Raw genomic sequence first — 18,280 nt, forward strand, 5'->3', positions numbered from 1 at the left:
CTCGTGAATAATCAACGAGGTCCTTGGTGCCCGAACCCAGGCTAAAGCAATCCTTTGCTTTAGGCTGGACATCGGAAGGAATGGAGCCGTTAAGAGTCTTGGGGAGGGGAGCGTGCAAAGGAAGAGTCCCAACATGGCGAGCCACACTTCTGCTCCAAACCACTTCCTTTCCTTTCAACCTAGTTTTGAGTGATTTTTAATTTCCCCCATCCCCACCCCAATAGGGTAAGTTACAAGAGCTTTCATCAAAACTTCTGTTGGAAAACACCTCCAAACATTCCTTTTGAAACCTATCTGACTGCCTAGAACCAAAGGCCGTTGAATGCCGCCAGCCTCTCAAGATGGAGTCCAAGACTGATCTTTCTAGCTTAGCCCTGCTCCCTTGAAGATTAAATTCCGGTTCGTTTATTCATTCACTCAGGGGCTATTTATTGAGGCCTGCTCTGGGCCAGTCACTTGGAGTAGGCCCTAAGGATATGACAGAACAAGACAGATAAGTTTCCTGCTTTAGTGGAGCTTATTAGTTTAATGGGAAAGATAGAATAAACACAAAGTAAACTACAGATGGAGAGCAATGTTATGCAGGAAATAGGCAGCAGAAAATATGAAGGCAAGGGGGCCATGCGTGCCTACTTTAGAAAGACTGGTGAAGAAGGTTCCTTTGAGGAGGCTACATTTAATTTGAGAATAGATGGGAAGGAGTCAGGATAAGGGCTGGGAGGAAAGGGAACAGCAGGAAAGATTTTGGTATGTTCTAGGAATTTGCAAGGCTGGCTGGCTGAGTTTAGTGAGAAAGGAGGAGAGTGGCATTATAGAGACCATGGAGAGATAGGCACAGATTGGGATAAGCAGGACCTTATATAAAGGCCCTAAAAGAGGGCCATTTTAGAACCTCCGTCAGCCCTGTCTACTCCTAAAAAGGGACCCACACCACCTTATAGCCAACAAAATATTGGGTTGTTGGAAAAGTCGTGACACATTTTTGCAACGAAAAACATAAAAAAAATACGTCATGACTTTTCTGACAACCCAATAATATGTACCCACATCCTTCATTAAAATAAAAAAATATAAGTAACTACATAAAGGTGGAGTTGAAATTTAGGATTAGTTGACAACATATTGTTATATTATGTAGTCACAAACATATATTAAATTTGACTTTGTAGTTTTTTAGAGCCAGTTCTTTTTTTTTTTACTTTATTTATACATATTTAATTAGAATAGGCATAAACCACAAAGAAAAAGAATCAGGATGAAGTGTCAATGCCATTTTGTTTGCAGGGAGGAGTCAGGAAGTGGAACAGATTACCAGGACAACAGTCTAAGACCATCCCAGAGTAGCTAGGTTACATAATGGTAAGGATAAGAGTAACATGTCAAAATCAGGTATTTTTCCACTTAATCTACAAATGAAAAAAGGGAGTCAAAAGTTGATCCTTAGTATAAGAATTTTTACATTAAATATAGTAGTTCATTTTTCAGAAATGATACCAGTAACTTTTAGAAGAAAGAAGTTTCCATTACACAATGTAGAGCCAGTTCTTTTTTTCCCCCCTTCTCAAACATTTTTTATAGGTCCTTGACAAGGTCTCAGCTCTTAGGCAGTGGGCCAGGAATGAAATGCCTAATGGATACAAAGATCCTGAGTGGTTAGAAGTTTAGATTTTATTCAAAGTGCCATGGCAAGTCATTCAGGAGTTTTAGCACAGAGTAATATGATCTGATTTGCATTGCTCTGGCTTTTATGTGGAGAATGAATGAAGCAGGTAGGAGTGGAAGAGGTGATAGCTCTTAGGATTTTGTTGCAGGACTAGGATGCTGGCCCTGGAAACACACGTTTGAGATATGCTTTCGATAAAGAAGTAACTAATAAATTACGGATGGATTGGATAGGGCTGGGGCAGAGGGAAAGGAAGGAGATAAGGGTGATTCCCAGGTTTCTGATTTTAATAAGTGGGTGGATGTGTTGATCACATTTACTGAGATATGCAAATGAGGAGGAGTTTTTCTAGTACAGAATTAAGAATTTAATTTTGCAAATAGTAAGTTGGATATGTCTAGGAGACACCCAAGTGAAGATGTCAAGGAAGCAGCTGAATTTACAAATCTAGAGGTTGGAGGAAAAACTCTGGGCTGGAGATATAAATTTAAGAATTTTCTGCATGAGGGTCGGTCAGGTGGCACAGTTGGTTAAGAGCAGGAGCTCTGAGCAACAGGGTTGCCTGTTCGATTCCCACATGGGCTAGTGAGCTGTGCCGAGCTGAGCTGCTGCTGAGCTGCCAATGGGCTGTTAGATGGCTCAGCTGGTGAGAGTGCGGGCTCTTAACAACAACGTTGCTAGTTCGACTCCTGCGTGGGATGGTGGGTCCCTCCTCCCCCAACTAGCTTGAAAGTGGCAACTGGACTTGGAGCTGAGCTTGCGCCCTGCATGACTAAGATTGAAGGACAATAACTTAAAAGACCCTTCCCTTGACATGGATTTGGCCAGAACTTAATTCCTGACTGGGAAGTATTTCGGAAGGCCCTGTGCCCAGCTAAAAAATAGGGGATTCTACTACTGTATAAGAAGAGCAGATATCAGAATACAAGAGCAGTCCCTGTACAAAGGGTAAGCACATTTTCCATTTTTGGTACATTTGGTGTCTGGTTTCCCATCTCTTAACAGTTTTTAAATGTCTAAGTTAATCTGACAATAGCCTAAACCAATTTCCTGTTGGTTCTTGATAGAAAAGACACACAACAGGCTTATGTCTTTTATATAATTGAAAATAATTAAAACCACATCTAACTCCCCTTCTTTAGACAATGTAATTTCCTTTCTAGTTTGGTTTCCTTAGAGTTTCCAAATCCTGTTCCATCCTTCTTCTATTAATGTTGCTTTATTTTGGTCCCTGAGTTTGTTACTTTTTCTTCCTACTAAATCATAATTGTTTGAATTGAATTGAAATATAGTGATTTCTATCCTATACTTTTATGCTTTTATCTCTTTGAATAGTGAGAGTAAAGCCCAACCATTGATGATTTTTTAGTTTCTCTTTTGTCCTCCTTTTTTGCTGAAAAGATGGGTACTTTTTTTTTTTTTTACTCTTTAATTTTAAAGACTAGTCAGCTGAATCACGAAAATTTCTAGCAAAAATAATAAGGCATATTCAAGTGATGTGCATAGGGAAGTTGGAAAATTATATACTAACAAATAATAAAAAGATGTATAAACTAGGATATGTGAAACTGGGGGCTGTTGCATAGAGTCCTTAGGCTGTAGCACAGTGACAAGATTTCACCCAAAAATAGGCTTTGGCAGGAGAATAGCAAAAAATTCTTCGCTTTTCAGACAAGGATGCAAAGGCCCAAGGAGTTAAGTGTCATTCCCAAGGTTTTCAACTCCAGCATCCTGGCATGAAGCCAGTTTGAGTTATTACATTTTGCCTGGAAAAATGCTATATTAAAAAGTCTACTGTAAAATAATGTATAGTATTATACTATTTTAAAAGGAAAATTATATGTAGAAACATATAAACGCTAGGAGGAATGACATTATTAATATGTCAGCAGTAGTTACTTTTTCATGGCAATATTAAGGGAGGTTTAAGTAAGCTCTTTTTTCTTTTGTGCATTTCTGGGTTTTCCAAGCTCTCTGTATTGAGCCCATGTTATTCATATCATTAGAAAAAAAATATTTAAAATATGCACTGTTGTATATTACTGTACCACAAGTGGAAGAGATGGAGAAGAGTTAGAAAGTAGTTGGGGACAGTGTGTTTTTCCAGGACCCATGAGCTCCAAGTCAAGTAGTTGTTTCAATCTAGTTGTGGAGTTCGCAAACTCAGTGGCCCATGTGGGGATCAAATCGGAAACTTTGGTGTTATGAGCACTGTGCTCTAACCAACTGAGCTAACTGGCCACCCAGTTTTGAATATTTTGAAATGAGTATCATCATAAACTGAAAGATGATAATGAATAAATTTGCTCAAATATTTAAACCAGTTGAAAGCCCTGTCTAGGAAATCATGAGGTAAAAGAAACAAATAACACAGCAGTTAGTGGCCCTGACTTACATCTCCCAAAATCTTTTCCTGATCTTTCAAAACAAGCCCTGCCCCAAGATTAGTTTTTAGAAAGAGATAGGATTCTGATTTTATTACCCCTAAACAGCATCAAGTTCCAGGCAGCTATACAACAAAACCCTGAGATAATGTGGATTCAGATATGAAGGGACTGGCTATAGGCTTCCACCCTCTAAAGCCAACTCAACTCCAACTGGCAATACATTTAATCCCATATTTTATATTTCATGATTCAATTATTTGGGCTTCACTTTTGGCATTATGATGAGAATTCTGGAAAGTGGTTTTAATTGTTTTAAAAAATTAAGGCCAATGAGCTACAGACTGGGAGCAAATCCCTACAAAAACATATCTGATAAAGGACTGTTATTTAAGACATACGAAGAACTTTTAAAACTCAACTATAAGAAAATGAACAGCCCAATTAAACAATATGCAAAAGACCTAAAAAGATATATATCTCACCAAAGAAGATATACAGATGACAAGTAAGCATATGAAAAGATGTTCCACATCATATGTCATCAGGGAATTGCAAATTTAAACAACAATGAAAGCCTATTAGAATGGTCAAAATCCAAAACACTGACAGCACCAAATTATGAGGATATGGAGCAAATAGGAACTGTCATTTATTGCTGATGGGTAGGCAAAATGGTACAGCCTCTTTGGAAGACAGTTGGGCGATTTCTTATAAAACTGAGCATATTCTTAGCATATGATCCAGCAATTGTGCTCCTTGGTATTTACCCAAAAGAGAAGAAAACTTATGTCCACACAAAAGCCTGTACATGGATGTTTATAGCAGTTTTATCAATATTGCAAAAGCTCAGAGCAACCAAGATGTCCTTCAGTAGGTGAATAGATGAATAATAAACTTTGATTCATCCGGACAATGGAATATTATTCAGTGCTAACAAGAAATGAGCTATTAAGCCAAGAAAAGACATGGAGGAGTTTTAAATGCATATTACTAAGTGAAAGAAGCCAATCTGAAAAGACTACATACTGTATGACTCCAACTAAATGACACGTGGAAAAGGCAAAACTATGGAGACAGTAGAAAGATCAGTGATTACCAGGGGCTGGGGAGGACGGAGGGATAAATAAGAGGAGCACAGAAGATTTTGAGGGCAGTGAAACTATTCTGTCTGATACTCTCATGCTGGATACATCTCGTTATACATTTGTCAAAACCCATAGAATACACATAAAAAATGAACCATAATGTAAACTGTGGACTTTGGGTGACAATGATGTGTCTATATAGGTTCATCAATTTTAACAAATGTAGCACTCTGGTGGGGACATGCTGATGATAGGGGAGCTTTTCGGCGAGGGAGGGGAAGCAGGAAGCAGGGGACAGGGAGAAAAAAGTCTCTGTATCTTCCACTCACTTTTGCTGTGAACCTAAAACAGCTCTAAAAAATAAAGGTTCTATGTTAAAAGCTTAAGGCCAGCACTTAGCCTTTAATTTAGAAAAAAATTTTCAGTTAAAAAAAACTAGACTTTCTAGACATGAAGCAGTCAGATTTTAAAAAATGTACATGTATCCAGTTTGTGTATGCATGTGTGTAAGTCGATTGGCATTGTATCCTTGCCTTCTCCAAGCACAAAAGTGAAATGTTTTAGGAATCTTTAAAAGATACTTTAACAAAAATAATCATTTTTGTTGTTAAACACTTCTTGCTAGATCTCATGACTGCAACTCTAATGGCAATTAAAGCAAATTCCATGTGAGTAGCTTTGGCAGGACCGTTATTGAGTATGAATAATACTTCCCTGTGAGAAAAACTGCTAAAAGAATTAGTTTCCAGATGGTCAAATTTCAGACTTGACTCATTTGGAATGCTTTACAAACCGAAAATATTCAAACTGGGAAAACTCAGAAAACTATAATTCTCATTAATTGAAATTACTAAGTAAAAAAAGGCACAGGATCAAGGTTACTGAATAGAGCAGAGCGCATTTGAAGCAGAAATGGGTGCTGTAATTTCTCCAGCAGGTGGTAGAAGAGAGCTGTGTAAGATTTAGTGTTTTCTCCAATGAGTAGTGGAAACCCTCAAGGAAGAGAACTGGAAAGCACCTTAGCTGTCAGAGCAGCCTCTGTTTACAGATGAAGAAACTGTAAATCCAAAGAGATTACCTGAACTTCCTAAGGGAAAACTCTTCACTGAGATAAATTCCTTGAAACATGTCTGGCTATGTATGGGTCAATTTCACTTACACTTACATTACACTCAAGGCCAACAAATTTAATTAGATATGAAACAATATAATATTTCATATAAAATATTAAGTTATGCTAGAAAAGCCTTTGGAGTATTTGCAGAACTCTTTCTCTTTTTGATTCAAGCTTAAAAATAAACATAAAGACCATCTGAAAACTTTTTGATGGAAAGTGCATTGCCAGAGAAAAAGTACAAATTTGGGAAGCAAACCTGAATTTGATTCTTTATCTCATGTTTGCTGTCTCACCTTGAATAAATTACTCAAGCTTTGTGTTCACTGTCAAATGGAGTAATAATATATACCCCATAGAGTTTTTGCAAGGTTTAAATGAGATCACACTTGTAATGCTCCACTCAAATGTTATTTTCTTTTTCCACCCACTCTGGGGCACAGGGAGGTGGACAAGCTGGGTACATCTATTAATAGGACTGCCAAATAAAATACAGGACATCCAGTTAAATTTTAATTTCAGATAACATCGGACACTTTTTTAGTGCAATTATGTCCCAAATTTTGCATAGGAAATACTCATACTAAAAAATTACTTGTTGGGCCGGCCGAGTGGCGTGTTGGTTAAGAACTAGCTTGGGATGCCAGAGGGCCCCGGTTTGGATCCCACATATGAGGGCCAGTGATACTGCCCTCTATAGCTAAGATGCTGAACAGCAGCTCGACCCGGAGCTGGGCTGCCGTGGGTCACTGGCTACAGCGTAGGCTGCAGTTCCCTGCTGCAGTGGGCTGCTATAAGCTACCATGTGTAGCTGACAGCCAGCGTGAGTGGCCAGCAGCCGCCGTGAGTGGCCGTCCAGAAGCCCACGACTGATCTGCCTCGCCCGGGAAGAGTGCAATGATGGTGCCAGCTTGGGCCAGTGAAGCAACATCTTCCACAACTAGACCGAAGAACAAAACAACAGCAACTTGTCTGTTCCCCTTCCTCCAATTCCCCAATAAAATCTTTTTAAAAAAAATTACTTGCTTATCTGAAATTAAAATTCAACTGAGTGTCCTATATATTTTCTTTGCTAAATCTGGCAATCCTAATTTTTAAAGGTTTCTGATATATTACAAAATGAAAAAACACTAAAGCAGTTTTATAAAATTAGTGATAAACTTTTTAAATATCTGCATTTAATAAGTTAGAATGCCAAACCAAGAAATGCATTGTAATATAACTGCTAGTCACAAGATATCAATAGGCCTTATAACAAATACTAACTCACAGGGCACTACAGGAAGTGTGGTCTGGTATTGGGACATATGCTTAAAGCTGCATAAAAAAAAGTCTTCATATACTCTTCTTTATGTCTTTGTGACTGTATTGTAATCTCATTTGGAGATGAGGCCAAAGATCTAAATTTGAGGTCCTTTGTGACTCAGGGCTCAGCCAAATCACCCTCTGATCCCCCAGAATAAGCCCTATTCACTTTCTGATATAATGGTAGAGATATTTGGTACTTTATCCTAGAAAAATGTTTCCTTTGTGAAATATGACAAGATCTTTTACTTGGTTGTATTTTATGTATTATTCCTTTGTTGACGTTGGGAAAAGGCAAAGCAAGCTAATGGGCTGAATGCAGCCAAAGGACACAGTGGCCCAATTTTCTACCCTGTAAGGAACTGGAGGAGCTGCAGCAAAATTTTAATATACCCAAAAGGAGGGCACGTTCTCCTTTTATTCACTTGTGCAAAGGAGAATTATAGTTTATTAAGTACTAAAGTTGTCTGTTCATCATATCACAAGTACTTTTTCAGACCCCTGTGTGGTCATCTTACGGCATCACAAGGTATTAGAAAAGAAGCAGCCTAGACAAGTCTAATTAAGTAGCTGGCCTTGGTGTCTGACACAATGCCAGATTTACAAATAAAGCCAAAACTTAAAATAAATAAATATATCTATATATAAATATAGATATAAATATTTAGGGTTTTCTTTTTTTTAAAATTATGTTTGTTAAATATTGAGAAAAATAAAAAAGAATATTTGCAAAAAATATGTAAGAAATAACGACATGATGTAATGGACTCGTGTGCATACCCCGCCTCTCAGTTTTATAAAAAAAAAAAACAAAAAATATATATATCATCATGACCTCTGAAGTTCCCTGGGGTCCCCTTCCAGTTTTCCTTCCTTCATTCTCCCCTCATAAGTAATCATTATCCTGAATTTGTGTTTATAAATTCCCTTGTTTTTCCTTATAGTTTTACAATATATATTTATATTCCTAATATTTATATGTGTCTATGTGCTTAATATGTAAGAGAACTATGGTATGCATACAAAATCATGCATGAATATATATATTCAACAACAACAATAAAATGAACACTTGTGAATCCATTATCAGGCCAAGAAAGAACATTATCAAGACCACGTGTGCTCCTTTTTTCATCCCAGAGATAAATATTAACTGGAATTTTACATTAACCATTTTTTGTAGTCAGCTATACATAACACAACCATTTTAAAGTATACAGTTCAGTGTCATTAAGTACATTCATATTGTTGTGCAACCACCATCACCATCCATCTCCAGAACTTTTTCATCTTCCCAACTGGAACTCTGTACTCAGTAACACTAATTCCCCATCCTCTCCTTCCCCCAGATCCTGGCAATCATGACTCTGCTTTCCTTCTTTATGAATTTGAGTACTCTATCTACTCCACATAAGTGGAATCATACAATATTTGTCCTTTTGTGACTGGCTTATTTAATTTAGCATAAAGTCTTTGAAGTTTGTCCATGTTGTTAACATGTCAGAATTTCCTTCCTTTTAAAGGCCTGATAATTAATCTGTCAAATGGGAGTGTATTGAATCTATAGATCAATTTGAGGACATCTGACATCTTCATTAACATAAGCTTTGCAATCTATGAACATAGTATAGCCATCTATTTATTTTAGTAGTATTTAATATCTGTTAAAAAAGTTTTATAATTTTTTCCCATAGAAGTCTGGCACATCTTTTGTTAGATTAATTCCTAGGTATTTCATAATTTTGATTTTATTATAAATGATATATCTCTTCTTAAAATACAATTTCTATTAGTAATTGCACTTGATTTTCCTTTATTGATTTTGTTCCTAATACACTTGCTTGCTAAATTCTCATTAATTCAGTTAATACACCTGTAAATTCTTTGAGTTTTTTTTTAAGATTTTTTTGTTTTTTTAATTAGGGAATTGGCGGGATGGGAACAGTGCTGGGGAATTGGGGGAAGGGGAACAGACAAGTTGCTGTCCTTTTGTTCTTCAGTCTAGTTGTGGAGGACGTTGCTTCACTGGCCCAAGTTGGCACCATCATTGCGCTCTTCCCGGGTGAGGCAGATCAGTCGCCGGCTTCTGGATGGCCGCTCCCGCTGGCTGCTGGCTACACATGGTAGCCCATGGCAACCCACTGCCACAGGGGCTGCAGCCTACGCCGTCGCCGGCGACTCGGCAGCCCAGCTCCAGGTTGAGCTGTTGTTCAGCATCTTAGCTGTGGAGGGCAGTGTCACTGGTCCTCATGTGGGATCCGAACCGGGGCCCTCTGGCATCCCAAGTCAGTTCTTAACCATTGCGCCACTCAGCTGGCCCGAGATTTTCAATGTAATATCTATGAATGACAGTTTTATTTCCTTCCGTTCAATTTTTATACTTGCTCTTGTTCTGATGGTCTCCAGTATTGAAAATCAGCCATCCTTGTCTTGTTTTCAGTTCTAAAGGAAGTGATTTTTATATATCAACATTACATTGTTTAATAGTATTTTTTTTTAAGTTCATGAATGTATGTTTAATTTTGTCAAAGACTTTTCCCCCTTACTCAGTCAATGTGATAAATTTCATTACTTGGTTTTCTTTTTTTAAAACTTTTCATTAAGAAAATTTTCCAATGTGCATAACAGTTGGAAGAATAGTACAATGAACACACATATAACTATGACTTAGGTACAAAAATTGTTAACGTTTTACCATTTTTGCTTTATCTATGTATCATATAGATAAATCAAAATACACATATTATGTGTAATATATAAAATATCTATTATTTATAATATAATTATAATATATATTATGCATATATTACCATTTGAAGGTAATATGCAGATATCATGGCACACCATCCGTAAAGTATTTTATGCAGCTCCTAAATATAAGGACATTTTCCTACAAAAACACAATATTTTATCACACCTAAGAAAATAATTAATTGATTTCTTAATATTAAAGGTGTCCCTGGGGTAAATCCAACATGGTGATAATGCATTACCCTTTTGAACATTGCTGAATTTGGTTTGCTAATAGTTGTCTTATGACATTGCATTTATGTTCATGAGTGAACTTGGTATAAAATTTTCCTGCCCTGGCTGTCCTTGTAAGGTTTTGGAATGTTGCTTTGGCGTTGTTCTATATGTCCATTAAATTAAACTTGGTGATTGTGTTATTCAAATTTCATAATAAATCTTTACTGATTTTGTTTTGCTTTTTTGGCTGATTGGTTTACCGATCACTTGAGAGTATTACTATCTCCTTTATGATTTTCAGTCTCTTTTTGTCTGTCAGTTTTTTGCAGTATATTTTTATCATTATAATGTAATCTCTTCATATCTAATAATATTTGTTTGCTTTTAAATACATTTTATCTAATACGTAGTTTTATCAGCTTTCTTTTACTTAGTATTTGCTTAGTGTGTCTTTTCCATTCTTTTCATTTCAACCTTTCTGTATCCTTATGTGTCCTATGTTCTAGGTGGGTTTTTTTGTAAACTCTGTAGAGCTGGATTTTTCTCTACTCTGACATTTTTTTAATGGCAGCATTTATTGCATTATACTTATTGCGGATACTGATGATATTATTTTTATTTTCTTAGTTGTCTATTTGGCTCTCCATTTTTATGCTTATTTTTCCTCTTCTCACCTTTTTGATTGATTACTTTTTATCACTTCATTTTTTCCTCTCTATTAGTTTGGAAGCTAAATATCCTATTTCTAGACTTTTAGTGGTTGATAGAAAAATTTATCAGGCATACTTAACTCATCAAAGTCCAAAGTAAATCATTATCCTTTTGCCTTCTTCCAAACACTATAAGGATCTTAAAACACTTCATTCCAGTCAGCCATCTTCTGAGTTAGATGTTCCTGGATTATGTATTTTAGTTCCATCTTGTTAGGTTTTGTTTTTTGTTTTTGTTTGTTTGTTTTTCTGTAAAGTTTTTATTAGGCACAGAGCAAGGAGGAGACTCAATCCTCTTGGCAGCTGTTTTCCTCATGGTGGCCAAGATATTGCTCAGTTCTCTTGCTTCCTCTTGGCACCAATATGTGTCCCCACCATTTTCTTGATGAACTTGATGAACTTGAGGGCCTGCTTGTCCTTGGAGACCTTGAGCAGCTCCATGGTACACCACCACTCATTTAGGGCAAAGCTGCACACCTTTCAGATCGTGTCCTGCGGGAACTTGGTGTGATTGATGAGGCTCCTGAAGCTGCCCGTGCCTCGTCTTGCTCACATTCTTGGTTACCTTGTGGTCCTTGTTGAGGTCCATGGCCATGGGATAGCACAGAGCCATGGTTGGACCTGTACTGCAGCCCTGGTGGTCAGATGGCATCAGATACCCTCTTTTTAGTTTTTTAGTGACATAGAATGCTATTATAGTTTTATGTAGTCAATAATAAACAGGTTAGATAAAATAGTCCACATTTGATTACTTATTTTACCACTTTTATCACTCTTCACACCTTCCTTTATCTCATTCCTTCAGTCTGAGATTACTTTCCTTTTGCCTGAAATATGTACTTTGGAATTTCATTTGGAGAGGGTCCCTGGTAGCAAATGCTTTTAGTTTTTATTGTTTGAAGTTCCTTTGTTTTTACCTTTATTCTGTACATATATTTTCAGTGGGTATAAAACTCTAGGTTGATAGTAATTTCCTCTCAGCACACTGAAGGTATTATTCCATTATCTTCTTAGTTTTACTATTGCTCTTGAGAAATCAGCTATCAGTCTAAATGTTGTAGCTTTGAAGTTATTTGACTTTTCTCTTTTTATGATCAGTCTCTGTCTTTGGTGTTCTGCAACTTTATTATGATGGGTTGGAATGTGAATTTCTATTAAGAATTCATTGGAATTCTTGAATCTGAATATCCTTTCATTTTCCATTTCTTTGTCTCATTGTGCTATAGCCTGAATCATTTCTTCAGATGTCTCTAGTTCACTAATTCTCTCTTCAGTGTGTCTAATCTGCTATCAAATCTTTCCAATAAATTTTAAATTTTAATTATTACATGTTTTACTTCCAGAGTTGTATTTATTTTTTAAAAACTGATTGATCATTTTCTCATGTTACCCGTTCCTTTTTTTTTTTATTTCTTAAAGGCTCTAAAAATAGTTATTTTATATCATGTTTCTAATAATTCTTGCATCTAAAGTCTTTGTGAATCTGATTCTGCTGTCTGTGTTTCTGCTTCTCTTGCTCATGGTACCTCATTTCCTTGGGTTTTGTGATTTTTGACTGTGAGCTTATATTCTTAAAACTTTATCTGTGGGAATTTTGGGAAGCCTGAGGTAAAGGTGGGGTCATCTAGAGAAAAATTGCTTTTACTTCTTCCAGCACTTCAGGCATTTAGGACCACTTTAAAAGCCTCCACTCTGCTGGAGGCTTTTCAGACCATCCAACTGATATGAATCCGGGATGCAAACCTGTGTTACGGTTAGCTTTTGGTTACACATTTTCAGGAGTTTGTTTTACTTTCATGTGGTACTAAGAATCAAGATAGCCCATTCTGGTTGCAGACCTTCCAGGTGGAGGGATTAGATTATTTTTAGATTAGCCTAACAGTAAAGGCACAGCCTTTAGGGCCTCACCTGTCTGGGAGGATATCCAATCAGAATCTCCACCTTAGGCAGGTCCTGGGCTCGGTCTCCTGTCCTTGGAGCTCTTTAAGATCTTGAAAACTGAATGCTAACTGATTTGGCAATTGCTCCATTTTTCTCTCTGGTTTTGGCTGAATATTCCTTACTTAGAAGAAGGTATTTGTAGTATTTTATCTAGAATTTTTAATTGTTTTCAGAAGGAGAGTCCGGGTTCTGGGTTCATTATACCATCTGAATTGGAAGTCTGTGTTATTTATTTTTCAATAATATTCTTAAGGTTTCTCTAAAAGAACACTCAGGCCTTTATGTACATTGCTTTCCAAACTTTGTCCATCTCTTTACGTTATTCTTTCCTCTCAATAACCTGTCCTTTAAGTATGACACATACTCATTGACTTTTAGCATGTGAAACTGATATCTTTGGCTGATGAAGAATTATGTAATGTTAGGCAGAGAAAAAGATTTTAAGGGCACCCGAGGTCTGTTCATGTAGTTTTGGATTATTTCTGTCTCTTGTTTTCTCTTACGGTTTCAAATTCAATTTTGAAATGCTCCTAAATAGCCCTATTGTTTATTTTCCTCGTTAACATTTCTGGTAAACAGAACAGTTTAATGTTTATCAAAGGAACATTTTTAAGGACAGCATGATCACATTGGATGGTCTCCATTTTCAGCATGTCTGGTTCTGAAGCACATAATAGACACATTTTGAACATCTGATTCTCCACGTTTCATCAAATCACATGCGTTATTTTCTATGAATGCACTGATTATTGCAGCAAGAGTCAAGAAAACACAGCAAAGAGGAGATGGACTCAATACTCCATTTTTCAGCTTGAAAAGTCCTTTCTTTTCCTCCCTTTCCTTCTATTTCCTAAAACCTTCTCTGACCACCCTGGAGGAAGCCATCTCTCCTCCCTCTGAAAGCAAATGAAAATATTCTTCTTCTTTCCTTACTCTCACTAGCATCCTCCCAGGTGACCCGTTTCGTCTCAATGTTTTCTGAGACATCATTTTCTCCTTTTTTTCTCTCCTATCTCCCTGGCCTCTCCTTCTCACCTTTTTCTCAAGATCTCTTCTCTTTACCTATTCCTTAAATGCCAATGCTCCTTAAGACTGTGTGAGAGACCATTTTCTCCTCCAAACATTTACCCCACCCCTGGCTCCAATCACTCACTACCTTATATATATATATCACAAAGACATATCTCCAGGTCAGCCTCCCCATGAGCTCCAGATCCCATATCCAACTGCATACTGGCACTTCCGTGTGGATATCCCCTGGGCTTCTCAGCCCGAAATGTCCTGTATTCATTTGTCTATCCAACTTCCCACCTTCACCAGTATCTGCTTCTCTTCCTGTCTCTGTTCAACCCAGAACTGGGAAGCATTCTAAACCCTTTTGTTTTCTTATGTCCTTATCTCCCTCCTTCTTCCTCTCAGTCTGGCCAGGGGACTCTCTCTCTCTCTCTCTCTAAATAAATAAATAAATATAAATATATATATACATATATATAATGTATATATACACATATATACAATATATAGTATATAATATATATATGTTATGTTATATTAATATATTATTTATAGTATATTAATTATATTAATTTCCAGTCTCTATTCTGTTATAAACGTCATTGCTGTGGTCCAGGCAGGCCCCCATCCTTTCTTGCCTAAACCACTACATTTGCATCTTAACTGGTTTCCCTGCCTCCCATAACACCCTCCTCTAATCCATTCTCCACACTGCCTCCAGGAGTCCTCGGGAGTGATTGTTGTAGAATGCAAATCTGATATCTTTCCCTCACTTAAAACCCTTCACTGATGCTCTCACTTAAGGACAACATTAGAATTCCTCGGGGTAGCACGCCATGCTCCCCCATCCCCATCCTGGCACGCGCCTCCCCTGTACCTTGCCATGCCTGCCATGTGTTCCAGACAAGTGAGTTGCTCACAGATGCTGGAGGGCCCAGGCTTTTGTACACCAATCTCCTTTGCTGGGCAAGACTTTCCTCTTGTTGCTCACTTCTCAGCCAGCAGACCCCTGAAGTACAACGTCAAGGGGTCTCATTTGCAGATCCTTCCTCTTGTTTTCGGTCCTGGACTTTCATCCTTCAGCAGGAAGCCAGCATTTCCCAGGCTGTCCTAGAACTTGGGGTTCTGTCTACCTGGGCATATTTTCAGGCTCTGGCTGGCAAGGCGGTCCCATGAATTTTTAGAGAGAAGCATGTGCTGGAATAAGGAGAGTGAGATCACAAAGAATTCATCAGCATCCCAGGTTCTTCCTCTTCTCTCTCCCACCTCTTCCCAACCCCTACCCCAGCAATTTCTTTTTTCCTCTTAGAGTAGCTGAGGGAATCTGTCAAAGCCAAGCCAGGAGCTTGCCTTCTCTGATGTCTTTTCTAAAGACACAGTGGTCAGCCCCCACCAGATGGGAACCTGTCTGTGCAGGAGGCAGACAATTATCTTTTCAGCAGTGGGAGGCCTTACTATGAATGGAAGTTCAGGCGTTTGCTGCAGCTGCGGCCCCACAGCCACAATGAAAGACAATGCATGCCAAGCAAGCAAGATTGACCTGGGTCAGTCCACAGAAAGTGCTTGGTGGTAGAGGTGGGAGAAGTGAGGTGTAGGGCAGATTGGGTTTCCCTTCCCCCATGAAGCAGTGAGGCACTTGCTGGACCCATACCTGAGGTCTCTCCCTTGAGACCAGTGCAAGCCAGCCCACCCTGGACAATCCAGAGCTCAAGGACAGAACAAACTTAGGATGGACAGATTTCTCCTTATTTTAATGCAGGAACATCCTAAAAACCAGATGGTCAACAATGGGACATGCTGCCTATGAAGGTAATGAGCTCCTCATTACTGGAGGTATTTAAGCAGATGCTAGCTGTGGCTGCCAGGGATGTTGCAGAGAGAAGACTTAACATGGGTGGGCGTTAACATCTATGCCTTCCAAAGCCTTTTTGCCTTTATCGGATCTTATGGGGATAAGAGCATGAAGTTAGAGTCATCCTAGGCCCAGTGTTCGAGTCCTGGCTCCACAGTTAGTTGGATGGCCATGAGCAAGTTCCTTATTGTCTTCATTTAAAATAAATGATATAAGCATACTTTATTTTTCTGATCATTGATGATCATTGTTAGAAAAACAATTTATGATGGACACTTTCCATCACAATACATATAATTTTAACATACCTTTTTTAATAGCTATATACTTAGTTCCTTTAAACCACAGCTTCTTCATCTGTAAAATGGAATAATAATGAAATCATAGAGATAATGCAAATATTAAATAAGGAAATGCACCTAAAGTGCTTAGAATTTTCTTAGGCATCTAAAACAGGTTGATGACTGTTATTCAAAACCAGCACTGTCCAATTGAAATAGAATGTGAGTCACGTATGTAATTTAAAATGATCTGGTAGCTACATTTAAAAAGTAACGATAAACAAGTGAAATTAATTTAAATAATTAATTTAAGCCAACATATCCAAAACATTATAATTTCAACATGTTATCAATATAAAAATTATTAATAAGACATGTTTGTAATCTTATTTTTGTACTAAGTTTTTAAAATCCAGAGCATATGTTACACTTATAGCACATCTCCGTTTGGACCAGCTATATTTTAAGTGCTCCATAGTCACATGTAGTTAGTGGCTACCACACTGAACAGTGCAGTTCTAAATTTTTCATCTTAGTTCTCCTTTAAGCTACCACAGCTCTGAGAGTTTCGTCTGTTTACCAATTTAGGCCATAAATATGGATTGTTCTCTGTTTCGCACGATTTCATCTTGTCTTACTGCTTTGCTGGGCCCAGAGTAGGTACCCAGGAAGTGCATTTTGATTGACATCCTTGGGAATCCAACAGTGAGGGAAGGTCATAGGCTTCCTTTCTACCTTCTGGTTGAAATGCCTGTGAGATGCTTAGCACTGCCTGGGCCGTGAAAGACATTCCATAAACATTAGTTGTGTATGGAGTTGTTGTAAAATATATTAATGGTGAGTGGCATTGAAGTTCTGATGTAATCTTCTGGTCGGAGGCAGTGGGGCCTGGGAAAACCATTTAATGCTCTGAGCTTCCGTTTCCTTTATCCTTAAAATGGGATGTTAGTTTCCACCCTGTCAACCTCAAGGGAGAGCTATGGTGCTCAGGTGAGATGCTATATAGAGAAAGTATTTTGAAAACTAAGAAGATGTATGAATATCAAGTATGGTTCTACTTGTATAGAACTCAGCATCGTTCCTGGGCTGGGCTGGGGGAGGGCGGGCAGCAGGATGTTCCCATGGCCCCCCTGGCTTGAACTTGGCTTGCTCTGCCTTTGAGATTTGAACTTGTGAAAGTGTTTTGAAAGCTGTAAAGCCCTATATGGGGATCCTTTTATTATGAGTGAGAGTGGAGGCGGCAGAGTGGGTCCCGTAATGGCAAACTGATGGGGAGCTTTGTTTTACTCTGGTGTAGGAAATACAGGTGGTGCGAGAGACCCGCACTCCTGTAGGTGCCTGTAATTGCTAGTTGTCAAATCTGCACAGCTGCCCGAAAAGGAGGAACTCAGATGGAAATAATAGAAACCACGGTGGTGGATGTTTCTTTAACCATCCAATACCAGCAGAAGAACCTGGAGACACTTTGGAGAAGGCCCTATGGGAGCTTTTCTGCTTCTCAAAAGGCCTTTTTGGTAAATTTTCATAAACAAATGAAAGAAGTTCCCTTGTAGCCTTTAGGTGCTTGTTTCTAATCCGCCAGGATCTCATGCCGCCTACTCTTCTTTCATGTTTATGTTACAGAAAGTGATTTTCCCCCAGAAACTGAAAATCTGGATTATGAAGACTGGACCAGGAAGGGATTTGTTCCAGAAATGCTCACAGAGCCTCTGGCACTTTGCCTTTTTTTTTTTTTTTTTCATTTTGTGTCCTTTGTGCAATAGCCGGCCTGTGAGTCATATATTTGGGTGTTGAGAACAGAGAGTTAATTTGTGATTTTTTTGCCCAATAACGAGAAACTGGCAGACCCAGCCCTCAGGCTTGCATGAGTGGGAAATGCTTCCATGCGGATATCCGATGATCCGTTGTCCCACTTCCAGGGGCTGCTGGAACATGGGCTTCTCTTCCGAAGGAGAGGAAGC

The 18,280-nt window shown here is 38.2% G+C and overlaps 1 pseudogene; it reads right to left on the reverse strand.

The window, feature by feature from the left end:
* Positions 1 to 452: 452 nt before the first annotated feature.
* LOC109380697 (60S ribosomal protein L36 pseudogene) lies at positions 453 to 11,844 on the reverse strand (annotated as a pseudogene).
* Positions 11,845 to 18,280: the final 6,436 nt, after the last annotated feature.

The sequence above is a fragment of the Hipposideros armiger genome, unplaced genomic scaffold (assembly GCF_001890085.2).
Source record: "Hipposideros armiger isolate ML-2016 unplaced genomic scaffold, ASM189008v1 scaffold_40, whole genome shotgun sequence".
In the NCBI taxonomy this organism is placed as follows: domain Eukaryota; kingdom Metazoa; phylum Chordata; class Mammalia; order Chiroptera; family Hipposideridae; genus Hipposideros; species Hipposideros armiger.